At 41.2% G+C, this 18028-nt stretch overlaps 1 pseudogene; it reads right to left on the reverse strand.

Moving 5' to 3' along the window:
* Positions 1-3668: 3668 nt before the first annotated feature.
* LOC141085021 (uncharacterized) lies at positions 3669-5797 on the reverse strand (annotated as a pseudogene).
* Between the last annotated feature and the right edge of the window lie 12231 nt (positions 5798-18028).

Below are 18028 nucleotides of genomic sequence, written 5' to 3' on the forward strand. Positions count from 1 at the left end.
ATATGATCTAGCACAGGGTTCCCCAATTCCTGTCCTCAAGGCCCACCAACAGGTCATGTTTTCAGGATTTCCATAGTATTGCACAGGTGATAATTGCATCACCTGTACAATACTAGGGAAATCCTGAAAACATGACCTGTTGTTGGACCTTGAGGACTGGAGTTGGGGAACCCTGATCTAGAATACCAGGGAAGAGAGAAATTAGGTGCCCCTAGCCCTCATCCCTTTTTCCTATTGGTTCCTTTTGGTCACTGTGATAGACCCTATCAAAGTGATCAAAATAAAAACATTGTAAATCAAATCCCCCTTTGTCACCCCCTTAGATAGAAAAAATGTATAAAATGAAAAAAAATTGTAATTGTTTTTCCATTCTTTGCAGTTAGAGATGGGGTTGGGGTAAGGGTTAGAGTTGAGGTTAGGATTGGCAGTACGGCTGTGGATAAGATTGTGTTAGGGTTAGTGTTAGCATCAGGGTTGTGTTAGGGTTGGAGTTAGAATTGGAGGATTTCAAAAGTAAAAAAAAATGATGACGATATGACGGCTAGTTTTGACCGCAAGTGCTCGTTACTCGAGTTTGCATAGAGTGCTCGGGTATGCACAGAGTATCGTGGATCCCTGCATTGCTTGTGGTCCATTTTCTCTTGTAACCCTTGTGAAAATAAAAAAGTTTGAGTCTAAAGTAAATTTTTTGTGAAAAAAATTAAATGTTAATTTTTTCCTTCCACATTGCTTCAGTTCTCGTAAAGCAACTGAAGGGTTAATAAACTTATTGACTGTGGTTTTGAGCATTTTGACATTAAGGGGTGCAGATTTTATAATTGTGTCAATTTTAGTTACTTTCTGTCATATAAATCTCTCAAAATCACTTCAAATGTAATGTGGTACCTAAAAAAAAAAAATGATTTTGTAAATTTTGTTTGGAAAATGAGAATTTTGTTTCCAAAATTGTGCTGATGTAAAGTAGACATGTGGGAAATGTTATTTATGAACTATTTTGTTTGACATATCTCTCTCATTTTAGGGCATGAAAATTAAAAGTTTGAAAATTGCAAAATTTTTAAAATTTTTACCAAATTTCCTTTTTTTTATATATATATATAAACAAAAGTCATATTAAATAGATTTTACCACTGTCAGGAAGAGCAATATGTCATGAAAAAACATTCTCAGAATTACATAAAGTGACAGTGGTCAATATTGTAAAAATTGGCTTGGTTATTAAGGTCAAAATTGGCTTGGTCACTAAGTGGATAAAATTGTGGGAATGGGAAATTAATTGAATTTGCAGAGTTGGGCATTCTAGAGAATTGGCACAGCATGTGACATGTCTTGGAGATGGGTGTGAGAGGTTCGGCTTATTTAGGATTTTAGTCTTAGTTGAACGAAAGGCACGGGTAGGGTGGTAGAAAGAGATGAGGGAGGAGACTTAGGGTAGTGCAAAACTGTGGAGAGCTTTGTGGGTGAGAGGGTAAATTTATATTGTATTCAAAAGAGTATAGGCAAAAGTGTATAGATAACCAGTGTAATGACTGGGACTCAGAGACTGGAAGTCGCAGACAGCAAAAAAGCAGAGTTACTAGAAGAGGCTGACTCATTGCAGATAGACTTCAGAGTTTCTGAAAAACTACAGTCAGACTGAAGAGTAACTGAAGACTGAAAGTAGACTCAAGGAATGGAAGCCACAAGCAGACAGGAGGCGTCATGGAGACCGCAGACAAGTAGCAGACAATGTCAGAAGTAACAAGAAAGTCTAATACCATGGAAGCCACAGGTGGCTAAGAGATATCATGAAAATCACCGTAGGACATGCAGTAGAGGTCCTAGAAGACAGGTAGCAGACAGAACCGGAGTAACCAGAACGTCTGATAAACATGGAAGCCACAGGCAGATAGGAGACATCCAGGAGAATCTAGCCAGTTAGCAGTGATATTGAAGGCTGCAGACAAGGAGCTTATGACAGAAAACCACAGGAAGCCAGGAGATATCCTGGAGACTGTTGATAATAGAAACTGTGCACAGACAAACTAAAAGTATTACTAGAAAATTTTAATACCAAAACACAGGTATAGGCCTAGGAAGTTGAAGACATGGGAGCATTCTGGTCATCTTGCAAAGCCCAACATGGGGCGCAAGAAAGTTCATTGGACGGGGGTGTAAGGAGTAGAATCCAGACCCCGGAACAGGTGTGTAACAGAGAATGATTAGTAGAGAGTTGTAGTAGCCCAAACAAGAATGATTAAGCAATATGCTAATTTTTTTAGTGGACTGGATCATTTAGGGGTTGTTTATTAAGTTATAAAAATTATTTTTGTTGATATTGCATCATGTGAACAGGAAATGTTTTCCTGACAATATACATGCAGAATGGGGACAGACCGATTGTATTAATGATTGCACTGTCCCCATACAGTCTGTTTTGTCTCTTGTGAATGTGTCATTACACAAGTGAACTCTTATGGTCAGGATTAGCCTTGAGTAAAGGCAGTCTAAGTAGCACTGTGACCTATTTACATTTCCTCGTTTCATTACCTACAGGTTGATAGAATAGTCATATAGATAAAAATGCTTGATAGCTTCTGATCAGCACTTCCCTGTATATAGTGAGAGATTCATTATTTAGAACAGCTGTTCTCCCCTTGTTTTCCAGCCCCCACCCCCTTCCCATGTACCCCCTCATGTTATATTAAGCTCCCTAACGTTCTGCGGGAGTGTTGTATTGTACAAAATGCATCATTTTGTTCTGTATTGAAATGGCTTGTAGCCTCATGCATTAATAAACACATAATTAATAATACATAGAGAAAATATATTGCATTTGCACATTTGGCAAGAAAGCAGTGGAGGAAGTTAATGCAAAGAGAGCTTTATGCCTGAGTAGCAATTGGGTGCTTTTTGATAAGTTTGCCGTGAGAGGCACAAATAGAATTTCAGACAAATAAATTTATTGGGCTGTAATTCTGTGAGTGAAAGTTCCCTAAGGAACACAACAAAAAACAGGTTATTAATTAATTCCCTGGGACTATAGAAATGTTCGTACTAATTATATTACCGAATAAGCATCTTGACACTTAAAGGTTACTGGAACAGAAGAAGACGGGCTGAATTAAGACAGCTTAGGGCATGGTATGTTATTGTTACAAGAATAGATGCTGGGGTGTATCAGGAACCTTGTGGTTTTAACTCTGCACTTTCAGCAGTAAATTGAACAATATTGTTGGCAGCGGATTATTCAGGATACTTTCCAAGCGTGTGACAACAGAGCTTCTTTATTCAGGAACAAACAGGAACAATATATGATAAGCTTAATAGACCAGGAATAAATCATGTGTATGTCTCTATCTGTGCAGCATCTACTGCAGGCTGCTTCTCTCATACACAGACACAGAAAAACAGGAAATACAGTCACATCTTTCCCTATGTGAGCCTCTGGGAGTTTTTTGTTCTAACTTTATAAACAGCATACAAATCTAGCAACTAAACACTCCTAGACAGGAATGGAGTTGTTGCACCAAACATATTCCAACACCCCCACTCAACAACTATTTATCCTGCTAGTCCCATTTCGGTTCTGAAGTCCACAAACTTGGCTCTTGATAATGGCTTTGTCATACCATCAGCTATCATCTTGTCAGACTCGCAATAAACAAACTCGAGTACACGACAATCCACTAAGTCACGTAAGTGGTGATGTTGTACCTCAATGTGCTTAGTTCTTGCACTAATCTTCTACTGCTGGCAAGTTTAATGCATCCTTGGTTGTCCTCATAGGTAACTGTTGGTTGAGCTAATGGCTTGCTGAAATCTTCCAAAAGTTGTTTCAACCAAATTATTTCTTGACTTGCATAAGCAGCAGACATATGTTCTGCTTCTATAGAAGATAATGCGACTGACACTTGTTTTCTGCTGGATGAAGAAATTTAATTTTCTCCTAACTTGAACAAGTAACCACTTATTGATTTCCGATCACTTGAATCTCCAGCCCAATCTGCATTCACATAACCTCTGAGAGTGAGATCTCCTGATGCAGATATCTTAAGATTTAGCCTTTGAGTTTCTCTAAGATATTGAAGAATTCTCTTAATTGCATTCCTGTCTCTTTGGTGTGGCTTGCTTACACGTCGGTAGAGAATTCCAACTGTGGCTGTGATATCCGGATGAGTTGTGGTTGCCATGTACAGTAGCGCCCCCACTACTTGTCTGTAACTCTCGTTGCTGGGTAATAGATCTTCTTCTCCTTCCAACTTTAAGTAGGACGGATCCATTGTTGTTGACACACCTTTGGCTTCTGACTTTCCAAGCTGGTTTAGTGTTGCGGAAATTTTATAACTTTGGTTGAGAAGAAAACTCCCATCTTCCTCTCTCTGGATTTGGATTCCCAAATAATATGTTACATTTCCAAGGTTCTTAGTCTCAAAGTGCTGGTTGAGAATTTCTCCTAGCTTTGCAATTTCCTTTTCATCTTGATGAGACATGATCACATCGTCTACATATAGGAGAACATACATCCACTCCTTCGCTACATTTTTCATATACAAACATGGATCAGCTTAAGATCTTTTAAATCCTTCATCCATCAAAAGTTTGCTCATTTTCAAGTTCCAAGCTCTTGCCGACTGTTTAAGTTTATAGAGAGATTTTTGCATTTTACAAACAAGGTGCTTTTCAACCTTTTTAATATATCCCTCAGGTTGGCTCATGTACAGCTCTTCTTCAATGTCACCATGTAGAAAGGCCGTTTTGATGTCAAAATGTCTCACTGTCATCTGTTGAACTGCAGCTTTGGACATTAAAGTTCTGAATGTGATTTGCTTCACAACTGGAGAAAATGTAGCATCATAATCTTCACCATACTTTTGCGAGTACCCTTTCGCGACCAATCTTGCCTTAAACCGTTGAACTTTACCTTCTGAGTCATATTTGTTTTTGAAGACCCACTTACCATACATCCGATAGCTCTTACTCCTTGTCGTAGCTCAGTAAGCACCCATGTCTGGAGTTAGTGAAGGGACTCAATCTCTTCATTAGCAGCATTTATCCACTTCTGCTTCTCGTGGACAGGCAGCTTTTTACATCTCTTGCCATGACTGTGGCTCTGGTTCAGGAATTGTTCTGCCCATATAAGAAAGGCATCTATCTGGGATACCTTTGTTTGGCCTTTCTGGTCTGACTAGAGGTTGACTTGGTTCATCTGTGTCTTCCTTGGTGGCTTCAGAGCTTATCCACACTTCAGTGTTTTCCTTTTTGGTGTCTGGGTTTGGTGATTGAGATTCTTGTTATTGCTTCCTAGGTTGAATAACTGGTGTAATTTCATGGAATTTGAGCGATACAGAGTTTTCATCAATCACTACATCTCTGCTGATTGTTACTGCGTTGGTCTCTGAGTGCAGGATTCTTTATCCCTTTTGAGTTTCACTATAGCCCACCAGGACTCCTTGCTTTGCATGTGATTCCCACTCGGAACGTATTTCTTTGGGAACATACATAAACATTTTGCTTCCAAATATCCTGAGGTGCTCCAGGGTAGGCTTCTCGCAGCTCCACAGCTCATATGGAGTTTTTTTTGTGACTTTATCTGGCACTCTGTTTTGAAGATAGCAAGTTGTCATGATGGCTTCTCCCCAATACGTTGTAGGTAGATTTGCATCCAACAACATACTTCTTCCACTTTCACAGAGAGCACAGTTCTTTCTCTCTGCAATGGCATTTTGTTCTGAGTTGTATGGAATGGTAGTCTGGAACACAATTCCATCCTTTTTCAAAATGATTAGCACCTTACCATTTGTATATTCAGTTCCATTATCTGCACGCAGGGCTTTTGGCATTCTTCCAAATTAGTTAAACACTACAGCAAGATATTCTTCAAGTTTCTGTGGAACTTCATCCTTACTGTGAAGCAGGTAAATGACTGTATATCTGGAATAGTCATCAATAAATGTGAGAAAATATCTCTTCTTGCTTGGAATTTGAACACTCATTGGACCACATACATCTTTATGTATCAGATCCAGAGGCTGTGCAGATCTAGTGGTGCTTAATTTAGAAAAAGATTTTCTGGACATTTTCCCTTTAAGACAGCTAGTGCAGTTCATCATTCAATGCCATTTGCAAGTTGAGATAGCTTCCTTACTGCTTCTGGGTCTCTGTACCCAAGACATCTGGGCCATACATGGATACAGTTCTTATGCAGATCTTGTCTTGCATTGTACACTCTCTTTGCATTTTAGCTGATAAAGTTAATCATGGATTTTTCCTTCTGCAAGAGTGTGACCCTTCTTTGAGATGATGCAGCTGTTATCTTTAAAAGTAACTACATTCCCCTTTTGCATGAGCTTCTTTACTGACAGAAGCTTGCTTTCAAGGCTGGGAACATAGAGAACATCCTTTATTGGGATGTTTCTTGTTTGTGCTGAGGAAACTGGACAGTAGAGCTAGTCGTCTCCTACTCCTTCTGAAGAAATATAGTGACCATTAGCTAAGATGACCTTTTCTAACTTGCTTTCATTAAGGTCAGGGAAGAAATTTTTGTTATTTTTCATATGGCTGCTTGCATCAGAATTTATACACCATATATGATTTGCAGATGGGCCTGTACTCGCATTAAATGCAGCTTCAACACATACAGAATCTTCCTTTACAGCTGTTTCAACCCTTTGATAACTGTTCTTTTTAAGCTTAATCATTCTTGCTTTCCCAATTCTGTTGTCTGCTTTAAGGTGGCTGGATTTTTTAGAGACAAAACATTCACGAGTTTTTCTTAGATTGATCTTATATTGAGGGTAATCCTGTGTCTTTAATGATCTTTTTGCTCTGGATTCATTACTGTTGCTTACATGCTGCATTTTTCTCTTGAATTCTTCCACAAGTTTGCCTTTAACATACTCTATTCTCAGCTCATCATCTGGCCGTGCATCTAGTGCAGTCACGAGTGTGTCGTAAGATCACTTAATAGAAGTGCAGCACCATGAAAATATTTAATTTCTTCTCCAATACCCCTGAGACGCACCATAATCTCTAGGGTGTTTCTTATATAGTCCTGCATATTCTGTCCATCAATTAGCTTAGACTGAAAAAGCTTATTGCTGAGATTTGAGCTTTCATGCACTTTCTGCAACTCATCCCACATCTCCTTTGCAGTTGCATACTTGCATACTTGATTATCATCTACACTGAGGGAGATCGTGGTTTGTGCTTTCTGATCCTTCTCTAGCCAATCATCTGGTTATGGAAAAGGCACTTGTTCCTGAGTATATTTCCACATACCGTCTCTTATGAGCAGTATCTTCACCTTGAATTTCCAGGACTCGTAGTTCTGGTTAGTGAGGCTTAGCACTGAGAACTTGACAGGATTGCTGCTAGTGGACATCTCCTCTGTTGCTCTGTGCTGCTTTTGCTCTGGGCTTCTGTTGCTGTGCTACTCTGCGGTTCTGTGTCACTCTGGGCCCATAACCCGTTGGCAGCGGATAATTCAGGATACTTTCCAAGTGTGTGACATCAGAGCTCCTTTATTCAGGAACAAACAGGAACAATATATGATAAGCTTAATAGATCAGGAATAAATCACTTGTGTGTCTCTATATGTGCAGTATTTACAGCAGGCTGCTTCATCTTTCCTATACAGACACAGGAAAAACAGGAAATACAGTCACATGCTCTCCCTTTGTGGGCCTCTGGAGAGTTTTTTTGTTCTAACTTTATAAACAGCATACAAATCTAGCAACTAAACACTCATAGACAGGAATGGAGTTGTTGCACCAAACATATTCCAACAAATATACTATTGGTCAGTGAGTTTAAATTGGTTTTTCAGCATCACAGTATTGATGGCAATCAATATTAGATAGGTGGATGGCCTACCTATTTGAAGGTGAGCTTCTCAGGAGACCTTTGCTGTCAATTCGATGTTTACGCTGCCCTGTATACGAGCATTACTTTTTATAAGCAGTTGTGCTGTGTTACAACAGTGCTGTACCATTAGCTTTAAAGAGAACCTGTGTGATACAAATGAGACAAGTATGAGTGTGTGCCTGGGTTACGATAGGTATCCAGTTTTCAGAATAGGTGATTATGGAAGTCATACTGCCCATATGCTACCATCTTAGAGTGATATGCTATGATCATGAAGAGTTAATTTTGTGCCAAGTAACATACATTGAACTTTGAACAGTAACAAACAACCTTGAAGCATTGTGCTATTGTTAGAAGACATGCCAGTGGCAAACAAATCTTGGGTTGTAATCAGTAACAAACAACTTTGAAGCCTTTTGCTATTGCTAGAAAACATGCCAGCGGCAAACAAATCTTGGGTTGTAATCAGTAACAAAAAACTTTGAAGCATTGTGCTATTGTTAGAAAACAACCTATTGCGCAATGGCAAAATACAGATGATTCGGCCTAAACATTCTGCACAGATGTGATAGGGGAGGTGTGAGAGCTGTGTATAAAAAAGGGGACCCTGTGTCAGCGAGGGAGGTACATTCCAGAAGGTATCATGGACGCACAGTTTCTGTGATGACAAGACCAGAGTATTTCCTCCTCGCTGACACTGTGGTCCCTCCAGTGGAGAAGTGATGTTACAATACTTGGTAATGTATTGATGCTTATTTCTCTATGTACTATAATTCATATTAATTGTATGATTCACATGAAATGAATTAACGAAACAGGGTAATATTATATCTGCCATTCCATAATTCAGCATTATCCTGATGTAATCTTAATAAATTGTTACAGTATTGTTTTACCATAAAACTGTATTCAGAGTGCCTAATTTGTATATTAGTGAGCATTACGTAAGTAAGGGCGTACCCGCCCTATCACTTTGATGTGGTAAAACAAAAATTGGCATAGTCAACAGGATTGTGACTATCTGGAAGGGTGCATTTGAGGGGTATATTGGACGAAGGTAAACGTTATGTAGTCAAATCCATGGAATAGATTGATTTTGCAAGTTTTTTTTTCCTTTGTTGGGCACCAATCCAGATCTTTATAATTCCAAAAGTATAAAAGTTTTTAAGAAAATTATTTATTATCCTCACATCCTAACTTATTTTAGAGTAAGAGAATTTGTTGGCAGTAAGCCAAAATTTTCAGCTTTTTGGCACAAAGTCAGAAGAAAAAAAAAATGTTTATGAAAGGGAAAAAGAAAGAGGATGGTTGTGTGGGGATCCCTGGCTGGACCAGGGCTCCATACAATATTATAGCACAGGAAAAGCGTTTATGTGGATTGGCAGAACCCTGGGAGAATGAGCTCAAAGGGTCAGCACCCACTGATGTTGTTGATGTACTCAGGGGTGTCCCCACAAAAGCGGGTGATGTAGTGTCTTTAGGACAGCGTATGTGGATTTTACTGAGTGCATACCGAGTTATGCATGAGCAAAATACCCATATGCAAAGAGAGTTGTCGGAGATGGGGCAAAAAGTGGTACTGGAATATAGCACTAGATTGCTCCGCAATAAGCTAGAACATTATCAAAACATTGCAGAAAGGGCTGCTGTAAAGATAGCTCAAAATAAGTATAAAAAACACAGAGGTAGAACTAACAAAGAAAGGTGCATAAAGGTATTGCATCTGCCTCTGTAGCCTGGGATCCGGATCATTGGGATGGGGATGTGTGGGATACCACCTCCTCTGATGAGGACTGGGAATATTCCCCAGATCCTACTATTAATCCACCCAGTAGGATTACTGCAAAACCCATTAAAAAAAGATCTGAAAGGACAGAATATGAAACAACATGAGTCCAAGCACGGGATGGTGGGGGAAATCCTCAATATGATGAGGATGGACAGCCCATCAGGGTTGAAGACGTAAGACCTCACATCCGTAGTCGAGTGACTGTGGAAGATTTTGCTCAAAATGAGATAGATGACATTTTAAAGCGCTTTGGACAACACAATGGGGAAAGTGATATAGCTTGGCTGGTCAGAATACATGATCAGGGAGGAAATGGAGTACAATTGGATGCGGGAGATGTAACAAAGTTTATCACTTTGTCCAAAGATCCCACCATAGTGAGACATATCAAAATTCACTTTTCAGAAGGGGAAAAAGGACCCCATAGTTTAGTGACTATTATCGCAGCAGCAATAATGGACAAATATGTTACCGAAGCAGACATACCCCTTAATGAAAAACCTGGGTTTACTTTAAGGGATGGTGTTGATCGCCTAAAAGAAGAGGCGAAGACGGCAGCTATTGGGGTTTTAGCTATAGAAGAGGATAATCTTCAGCATCCTTTGACCGCCAGCATGAAAAGCCTGATTGTGAAAGCTGCTCCCCCAGCTTATAAGACTGTGGTGCTGACCTTAATGGTAGCACTCACAGGAAAGAGTTGTAGTACTGTTATAACACGTATGAGCGATGCAAGATATGGGGGATTGGGGATCCGTTAAACCAAATATTAATGCCCCCAGTCACCCAGGCAACTCTAAACCTGTTAATCCTGATTGGAAGAATGCTTCTAATAATAATAATCCTTTGGAAAACCCATGGGTGTCTAGGAAAGAGATGTTTCAGGCTTTAATAAAGGCTGCGATATCCAAAGAGTCTATTGATGGGAAAGAAACTGGAGAATCGTGGAAACTATACAAAAAGAAGGTCCTTTCTGCCAAAAGATTGATATAAAATCTACAAACAAAACCAAAGGGATTAATGAGTCAAAAACGGAAAAAAATAAGGAAGTCATCAAAGCCCAAAAAGGTCGCTTGGGATGACTTCCAACAAGTTTATCCGTGGGAGGAGTTGGCTGCTGCTGTAGCCACTCGAGGGATAGCACAAGTGGGGAAGAGTGTGGCAGCATCTGCCCCTCCTCCTGAGCTAAAGTCTGAATCAGATTGTGATGCATAGGTAGCCAGCCAAGTCCCTGTTTGGATAAAAAGAGACTACCGTCCCTATGTAAACTTGCAAATTCATTGGAAATGGGGGAATGTTCAAAGAGTCCCCGCTTTAATTGATACAGTTGCGGAGGCTACTTTGATTTATGGAAATCCACAGAAGTACAAAGGCCCTAATATTAAAGTTGCTGGACTAGGAGGAAAAGTGACAGTGGGTGTACAAACCCAGGTTGCTTTAAAAATAGGGAATTTACCTATCAGAAAATACAGTGTGTTGGTTGTCCCTATCCCTGAATATATCTTGGGAATAGATATATTAACCCCTTCACTACTAAGGGTGGTTTGCACGTTAACTCCCGGGCCAATTTTTACAATTCTGACCACTGTCCCTTTATGAGGTAATAACTCTGAAACGCTTCCATGGATCCCGGTAATTCTGACATTGTTTTCTCGTGACATATTGTACTTCATGCTAGTGGTAAAATTTCATTCAAATAACTTGCGTTTATTTGTGAAAAAAGCAGAAATTTGGCAAAAAATTTTAAAATTTCGCAATATTCCAAAAATTTTTATGCCCTTAAATCACAGAGATATGGCACACAAAAAACTTGATAAGTAACATTTCCCACATGTTTACTTTACATCAGCACAATTTTGGAACCAAAATTTTTTTTGTTAGGAAGTTATAAGGGTTAAAAATTTACCAGCGATTTCTCATTTTTGCAACACCATTTTATTTTTACGGACCACATCACATTTGAAGCCACTTTGCGGGGTGTATATGAGAGAAAATACCCAAAAGTGACACCATTCTAAAAATTGCACCCCTTAAGGTGCTCAAAACCACATACAAGAAGTTTATTAACCCTTTATGTGCGTCACAGGAATTTTTTGAATATTTAAAAAAAATTAACATTTAACTTTTTTTCACAAAAAAATACTTCAGGTTCAATTTTTTTTATTTTACCAAGGGTAACAGGAGAAATTGGACTGCAAAAGTTATTGTGCAATTTGTCTTGAGTACGCTGATACCCGATATGTGGGGGGGAATCACTGTTTCGGCGCATGGCAGAGCTCAGAAGGGAAGGAGCGCCGTTTGACTTTTTCAATGCAAAAGTGGCTGGAATTCAGATCGGACGCCATGTCGTGTTTGGAGAGCCCCTGATGTGCCTAAACAGTGGAAACCCCCCACAAGTGACCCCATTTTGGAAATTAGACCCCCCCATGGAACTTATCTAGATATGCGGTGAGAACTTTGAACCCCAAAGGGCTTCACAGAAGTTTATAACATACAGCGGTACAATTAAAAAATCATATTTTTTCCACAAAAATGATCTTTTCGCCCCCAATTTTTATTTTTCCAAGGGTAACAGGACCCTAAAAGTTATTGTGCAATTTGTCCTGAGTACACTGATACCCCATATGTGGGTGTAAATGACTATTTGGGCTCATGGCAGAGCTCGGAAGGGAAGCAGCGCCATTTGACGTTTTTGGCTGGAATTGAGATCGGACACCATGTCGCGACTGGAAAACCCCTGATGTACCAAAACAGTGGAAACCCCCCACAAATGACACCATTTTGGAAACTAGACCCCCCAAGGAACTTATCTAGATGTGTGGTGAGAACTTTGAACCCACAAGGGCTTCACAGAAGTTTATAACGTACAGCGGTACAATTAAAAAATCATATTTTTTACACAAAAATGATTTTTTCACCCCCAATTTTCATTTTACCAAGGGTAACAGGACCCTAAAAGTTATTGTGCAATTTGTCCTGAGTACGCTGATACCCCACATGTTGGGGTGAACCACTATTTGGGCGCAAGGCAGAGCTCGGAAGGGAAGGAGCGCCATTTGACGTTTTTGGCTGGAATTGAGATCGGACACCATGTCGCGATTGGAAAACCCCTGATGTACCAAAACAGTGGAAACCCCCCACAAATGACACCATTTTGGAAACTAGACCCCCCAAGAAACTTATCTAGATGTGTGGTGAGAATTTTGAACCCCCAGTGCTTCACAGAAGTTTATAATGCCTGGGTGTGAAAATAAAAAAATCGTATTTTTTCCACAAACATGATCTTTTAGTCACCAACTTTTTTATTTTCCCAATGGTACCAGGAGAAATTGGACACCAAAAGTTGTTGTCCAATTTGTCCTGAGTACGCTGACACCCCAAATGTGGGAGAAAACTACTGTATGGGCACATGTCGGGGCTCGGAAGGGAAGTAGTGACGTTTTGGAATGCAGACTTTGATGGAATGGTCTGCGGGTGTCATGTTGCTTTTGGAGAGCCCCTGATGTACCTAAACAGTGGAAACTCCCCACAAGTGACCCCATTTTGGAAACTAGATACCCTAAGGAACTTATCTAAATGTGTGGTGAGCACTTTGAACCCCCAAGGGCTTCACAGAAGTTTATAATGCCCGGGCATGAAAATAAAAAAAATCATATTTTTTCCACAAACATGATCAATTAGTCCCCAATTTTTTTATTTTTCCAAGGGTACCAGGAGAAATTGGACCCCAAAAGTTGTTGTCCAATTTGTCCTGAGTACGCTGATACCCCATATGTGGGAGAAAACTACTGTATGGGCACACGTCGGGGCTCGGAAGGGAAGTAGTGACGTTTTGGAATGCAGACTTTGATGGAATGGTCTGCGGGTGTCGTGTGCGTTTGGAGAGCCCCTGATGTACCTAAACTATTGAAACTCCCCACAAGTGACCCCATTTTGGAAACTAGACCCCCCATGGAACTTATCTAGATGTGTGGTGAGCACTTTGAACCCCCAAGTGCTTCACAGAAGTTTATAATGCCCGGGCATGAAAATAAAAAAATCATTTTTTTCCACAAAAATGATATTTTTGCCCCCAATTTTTTATTTTCCTAATGGTAACAGGATAAATTGGACCCCAAAAGTTGTTTTGCAATTTGTCCGGAGTAGGCTGATACCCCATATGTGGGGGTAAAACACTGTTTGGGTGCATGGCAGAGTTTGGAAGGAGCACCATTTGACTTTTTCAACGCAGAATTGGCCGGAATTGAGATGAGACGCCATGTTGCATTTGGAGAGCACCTGATGTGCCCAAACAGTGGAAACCCCTAATTCTAACTCCAACCCTAACCCCAACACACCCCTAACGCAGAATTTACAAAAACCAGCGTTTCATGAATTTCGTTTGGGTGGTGCGTTTACGCCGTTCTGGGTGCGGTAAAATTTATAAGGCGGTTTTATTCTTCGGGTCAGTACGGTTACAGCGATACCTCATTTAGGTCTTTTTTTATGTTTTGGCGCTTTTATGCTATGAAAACAATTTTATATAAAAAATAATTATTTTTGCATCACTTTATTCTGCGAGCTATAACTTTTTTATTTTTTCACTGATGATGCTGTGTGGCAGCTCGTTTTTTGCGGGACAAGATGACGTTTTCAGCAGTACCATGGATATTTATATGCGTCTTTTTAATCGCTCGTTATTGCACTTTTTCTTCAGCGGTATGATAATAAATCATTATTTTTTGCTTCCTTTTTTTATTTTTTAATGGGTTCGCTTAAGGGGTTAACTATTGGGACAGTTTTATAGGGTGGGTCATTACGGACGCGGCGATACCAAATATGTGTACTTTTATTGTTTTTTTGTTTTTTTTATTTCCAAAAAATGAATTTATTGGGGAATATTTATTTATTTATTTTTTTTTATTTATTTAGCGATTTTTTTTTTTTTAAATTATTTTTACACTTTTTTTTTATAACTTTATTACAATGTCCCAGGGGGGACATAACTGTCCTGTGACAGATCGCTGATCTCTCACATCACAGATCACTGTGACAGATCAGCGATCTGTCACACGCAGTCCAGAAGGCTTCCTCATGCCTGCGCTTTGCAGCCACTGATGAAGCCAGCTTCCTGCAGGCCCCCGGAGGTCCCCGCCGCCATATTGGATCCGGGGACCTGCAGGAAAGGAGCCCCCCCGCAGCAGCGCTGCACATTGCGCTGCCGTGGGGGGCTCAGGGAAGCATGGAGGGAGCCCCCTCCCTGCCGATGCTTCTCTTTAACCCCCGGTACACTGCGATCGTGTTTGATCGCGGTGTGCAAGGGGTTAACATGTCGGGGGCGGTCCGTGACCACCCCTGACACATTGCCGGGTGTCAGCTGTGATAATCAGCTGACACCCGGCCGCGATCAGCGGCGCTCACCACGTGGGCGCCGCTGATCGCTGTGACGTAATATTCCGTCCATGGAAATTAGGTCCAGGGTCACATGGATGGAATATTACGTCCATTGTGTAGGTAAGGGGTTAAAGGGAATGACTCTACATCTTAAGGAAGGAAAATTTTCCTTCGGGGTCCAAAAACAAGATCTTGTACATTGTAATACGGCAATGGTGGGCAAAGTTAAAATGCCGCCAATTTATGTTCCCCCAGCCACTAAAATGGTAGCTATGAAACAGTACAGGATCCCAGGGGGTCATAAAGAAATTGGGGAAACCATCAAAGAATTGGTGGAAGTAGGAGTAATGTGTCCTACAACCACTGCATGGAATAACCCAATTTGGCCAGTAAAAAATGAAGAATGACAGTCGATTATCAGGAATTGAATAAGCATATTCCTCCCTTGATCGCTGCTGTTCCTGATACTATCACTAGTGTGGAGCATTCCGATACCACAAATAGCGGGTATCGGCCGACATTCGCGGTAGCAGAATTCCGATACTGAGTTCCGATACTTATAGCATATCGAATACCGGAATCGGAAGTTCCCATAATGCTATGAGCCAGTTTGATTTGAGTCAGCCAATGAGGAATCCTCAGAAGTGTGGGCACATTCTGTTAGGCATGTAGGCATGTTAACTAATGGCATGGCTGTGATTGGGTGCTGAAATGATGTCATGATGCACTATAAAAGCCGCCGCCGCCATTTAGGGTTCACTCTGCTGTGAATTCAGCTAGGGACAGGCTGCTATTTAAGACTCTGAGGGACAGTTAGAGATAGCAATTTGCAAAATAATATTGTGCTTTACCCAGGCCACATTATCAATCACTGTAGATTTCTTTTGCCTTGCAGCGCTGTTCACAGCTGTCTTCAAGGTCTGTGTGAGTGCAGCTCATGCTGTAGTGTGTCCTGCAGCCACCTCTGGTTGTAGGCCGCTCAGCGTGCGTCACTGCCTCATACATATTTTTGTTTTATTGCTGCTCATTTTTCATTAATTCACCTATTAGTGTGCATCCATCCGTATCCATACACATTGGTTGCAAACACTATAGGAGTAGACAGTGGAGCCTTTCTGCAGCCTTTCAGTGCTAGTGCCCAGTTCTCTGCACTGTTCACGGCTGTCTGTGAGGTCTCTGTGTGTGAGTGCAGCTCACATTGTAGTGTGTTCTGCAGCCACCTCTGGTTGTAGTCCGCTCAGCGTGCGTCACTGCCTCATACATAGTCCTTTTTTTGTTTTATTGCAGCTCATTTTTCCTGATTTTTTTTCTCCTATTAGTGTGCTTCCACTCATATCTGTTATGATGAGTCACCGAAGGAGGAAAAAACAAAATACCAGCTAAGTCCAGAAAAACCAGAGAGGTTGGCAGCTATTGGATTGCAGACCCCTGAACCTATCCACAACAACTAGCAGTAGCCGTGGGGGGTTCCTACGGTGCCCTAGACCCCTCGATCACAGCCGGAGAACTATATAGCCTAAAGACAGAAAGGGGAAAAACTAAACTGCCCCAGAGCAGACCCCAAAGCAAAAGGCAGCCCCCAACATATAATGACGGTGAAGCAAGATGAAAACACTAACACAGATAGAAAGATAGGTTGAGCAAATGATGGGGCCCAAGCTAACTACATAGGACAGGATAGGAAAGCTGCTGTCTGCCATCCGCAAAAACCCTATAAAAAATGAGCCAACCGACTGATAGGAAAAACAGGCCCTGAAGTCGCTAGGCTTCAAAAGACTCTATCAGCACTCAGGTATATTCTGAAGACAGAGCAAAAGATCAACAGATCAGAGACAAAAATGGAATTCAGCTCACCCCCGGCTGGGGATGGCAGAACTCCCAAAAAACAAGGCAAAACAAAAACAAAACTGAAGAGTACAAAGCAGAGCAGAAAAACTTAGCTTTGAGATGCAGGAATCAGACTGGTCTCCAAGAATCCAGCAGGAAAATCACCAGCCAGGAAGAAGGGCGTCGGCAGCCTTATATCCAGTCCTCAATTCCAGCCACCCAGTCATCATCTAGCTGCCCAGGTGTCTGATAATCAGCCTCACTACCTTCCTTCACCAGAGGAGGGAGTTCATCAGACCTCAATAGTGAAGGGAAAAATGAACTCACAACACGTATCCATCTATATTGGTTGCAAACACTATAGGAGTAGATAGAGGAGCCTTTTTGCTGGCTTGTGCCCTGCAGCCGCAGCCAGATTAGTATTAGCCTATTTTTTGGAGCCTCATCTATTGCATTGTAGGTTACCTTCCGCATTGCAATAGCTCCAAAAAGTTTGTGATACTATCGCTTTCACATCTTTGGTCACATCCTTTTTGTTTTTTTGAAAAAAAAAACGTGTAAATAAAGTTCACCAAACACTCCACTTGACAGTTGTGTAGGCAACATTAGCTCATATTAAAGTGTAGTCCACACACTTTATAAAATTAGTGTTTCTTATACCTGTTAACAGCTGTTCAGGCATAAGCACACTAAGCCCCCCCTTTGTGCTTTTCTGCCTATCTTGATCAGTCTACCAAGAAGAAGAAGGCAGGGAGTAAGGCACGTGGTCGTGGGCGTGTAGTTTCAGCAGGGAGAGGACGTGGGGATTCTGTGCCTGCTGCGAGCACCAGTGACTCAGCATCCCCCAGTTTTACCAGGCAGCAGTCCTTTATGCGCAGCTTTGTATGACCTCACCGTACCCCACTGCTGCGAGACGAACAAATTGAAGCCGTTGTCGGATTGATTGCAGCTAACGCATCGACTTCAATGACTTCCACATCCTCTCAGGGCCAGAGCACTGAAGAGCAACCATCTGTCTCTTCACCACCTGCCAAATTGCCCAGGCAGTCAGAGAGCCCTGGACAGGAGCCATCTCTACTTCTGTTCTTTGAATCTCTTGGCTTGGAACCAGGGGGCCCGCCAAGCAGCATTCTAGAATGTGAAGAGGGAGTATGCAGTGATGCGCAACTGCTTTGTCCCTCTGAATCTGAAGAAGTG

Source organism: Dendrobates tinctorius, unplaced genomic scaffold (genome assembly GCF_039654945.1).
Source record: "Dendrobates tinctorius isolate UK_male_01 unplaced genomic scaffold, ASM3965494v1 ptg000028l, whole genome shotgun sequence".
Taxonomy (NCBI): domain Eukaryota; kingdom Metazoa; phylum Chordata; class Amphibia; order Anura; family Dendrobatidae; genus Dendrobates; species Dendrobates tinctorius.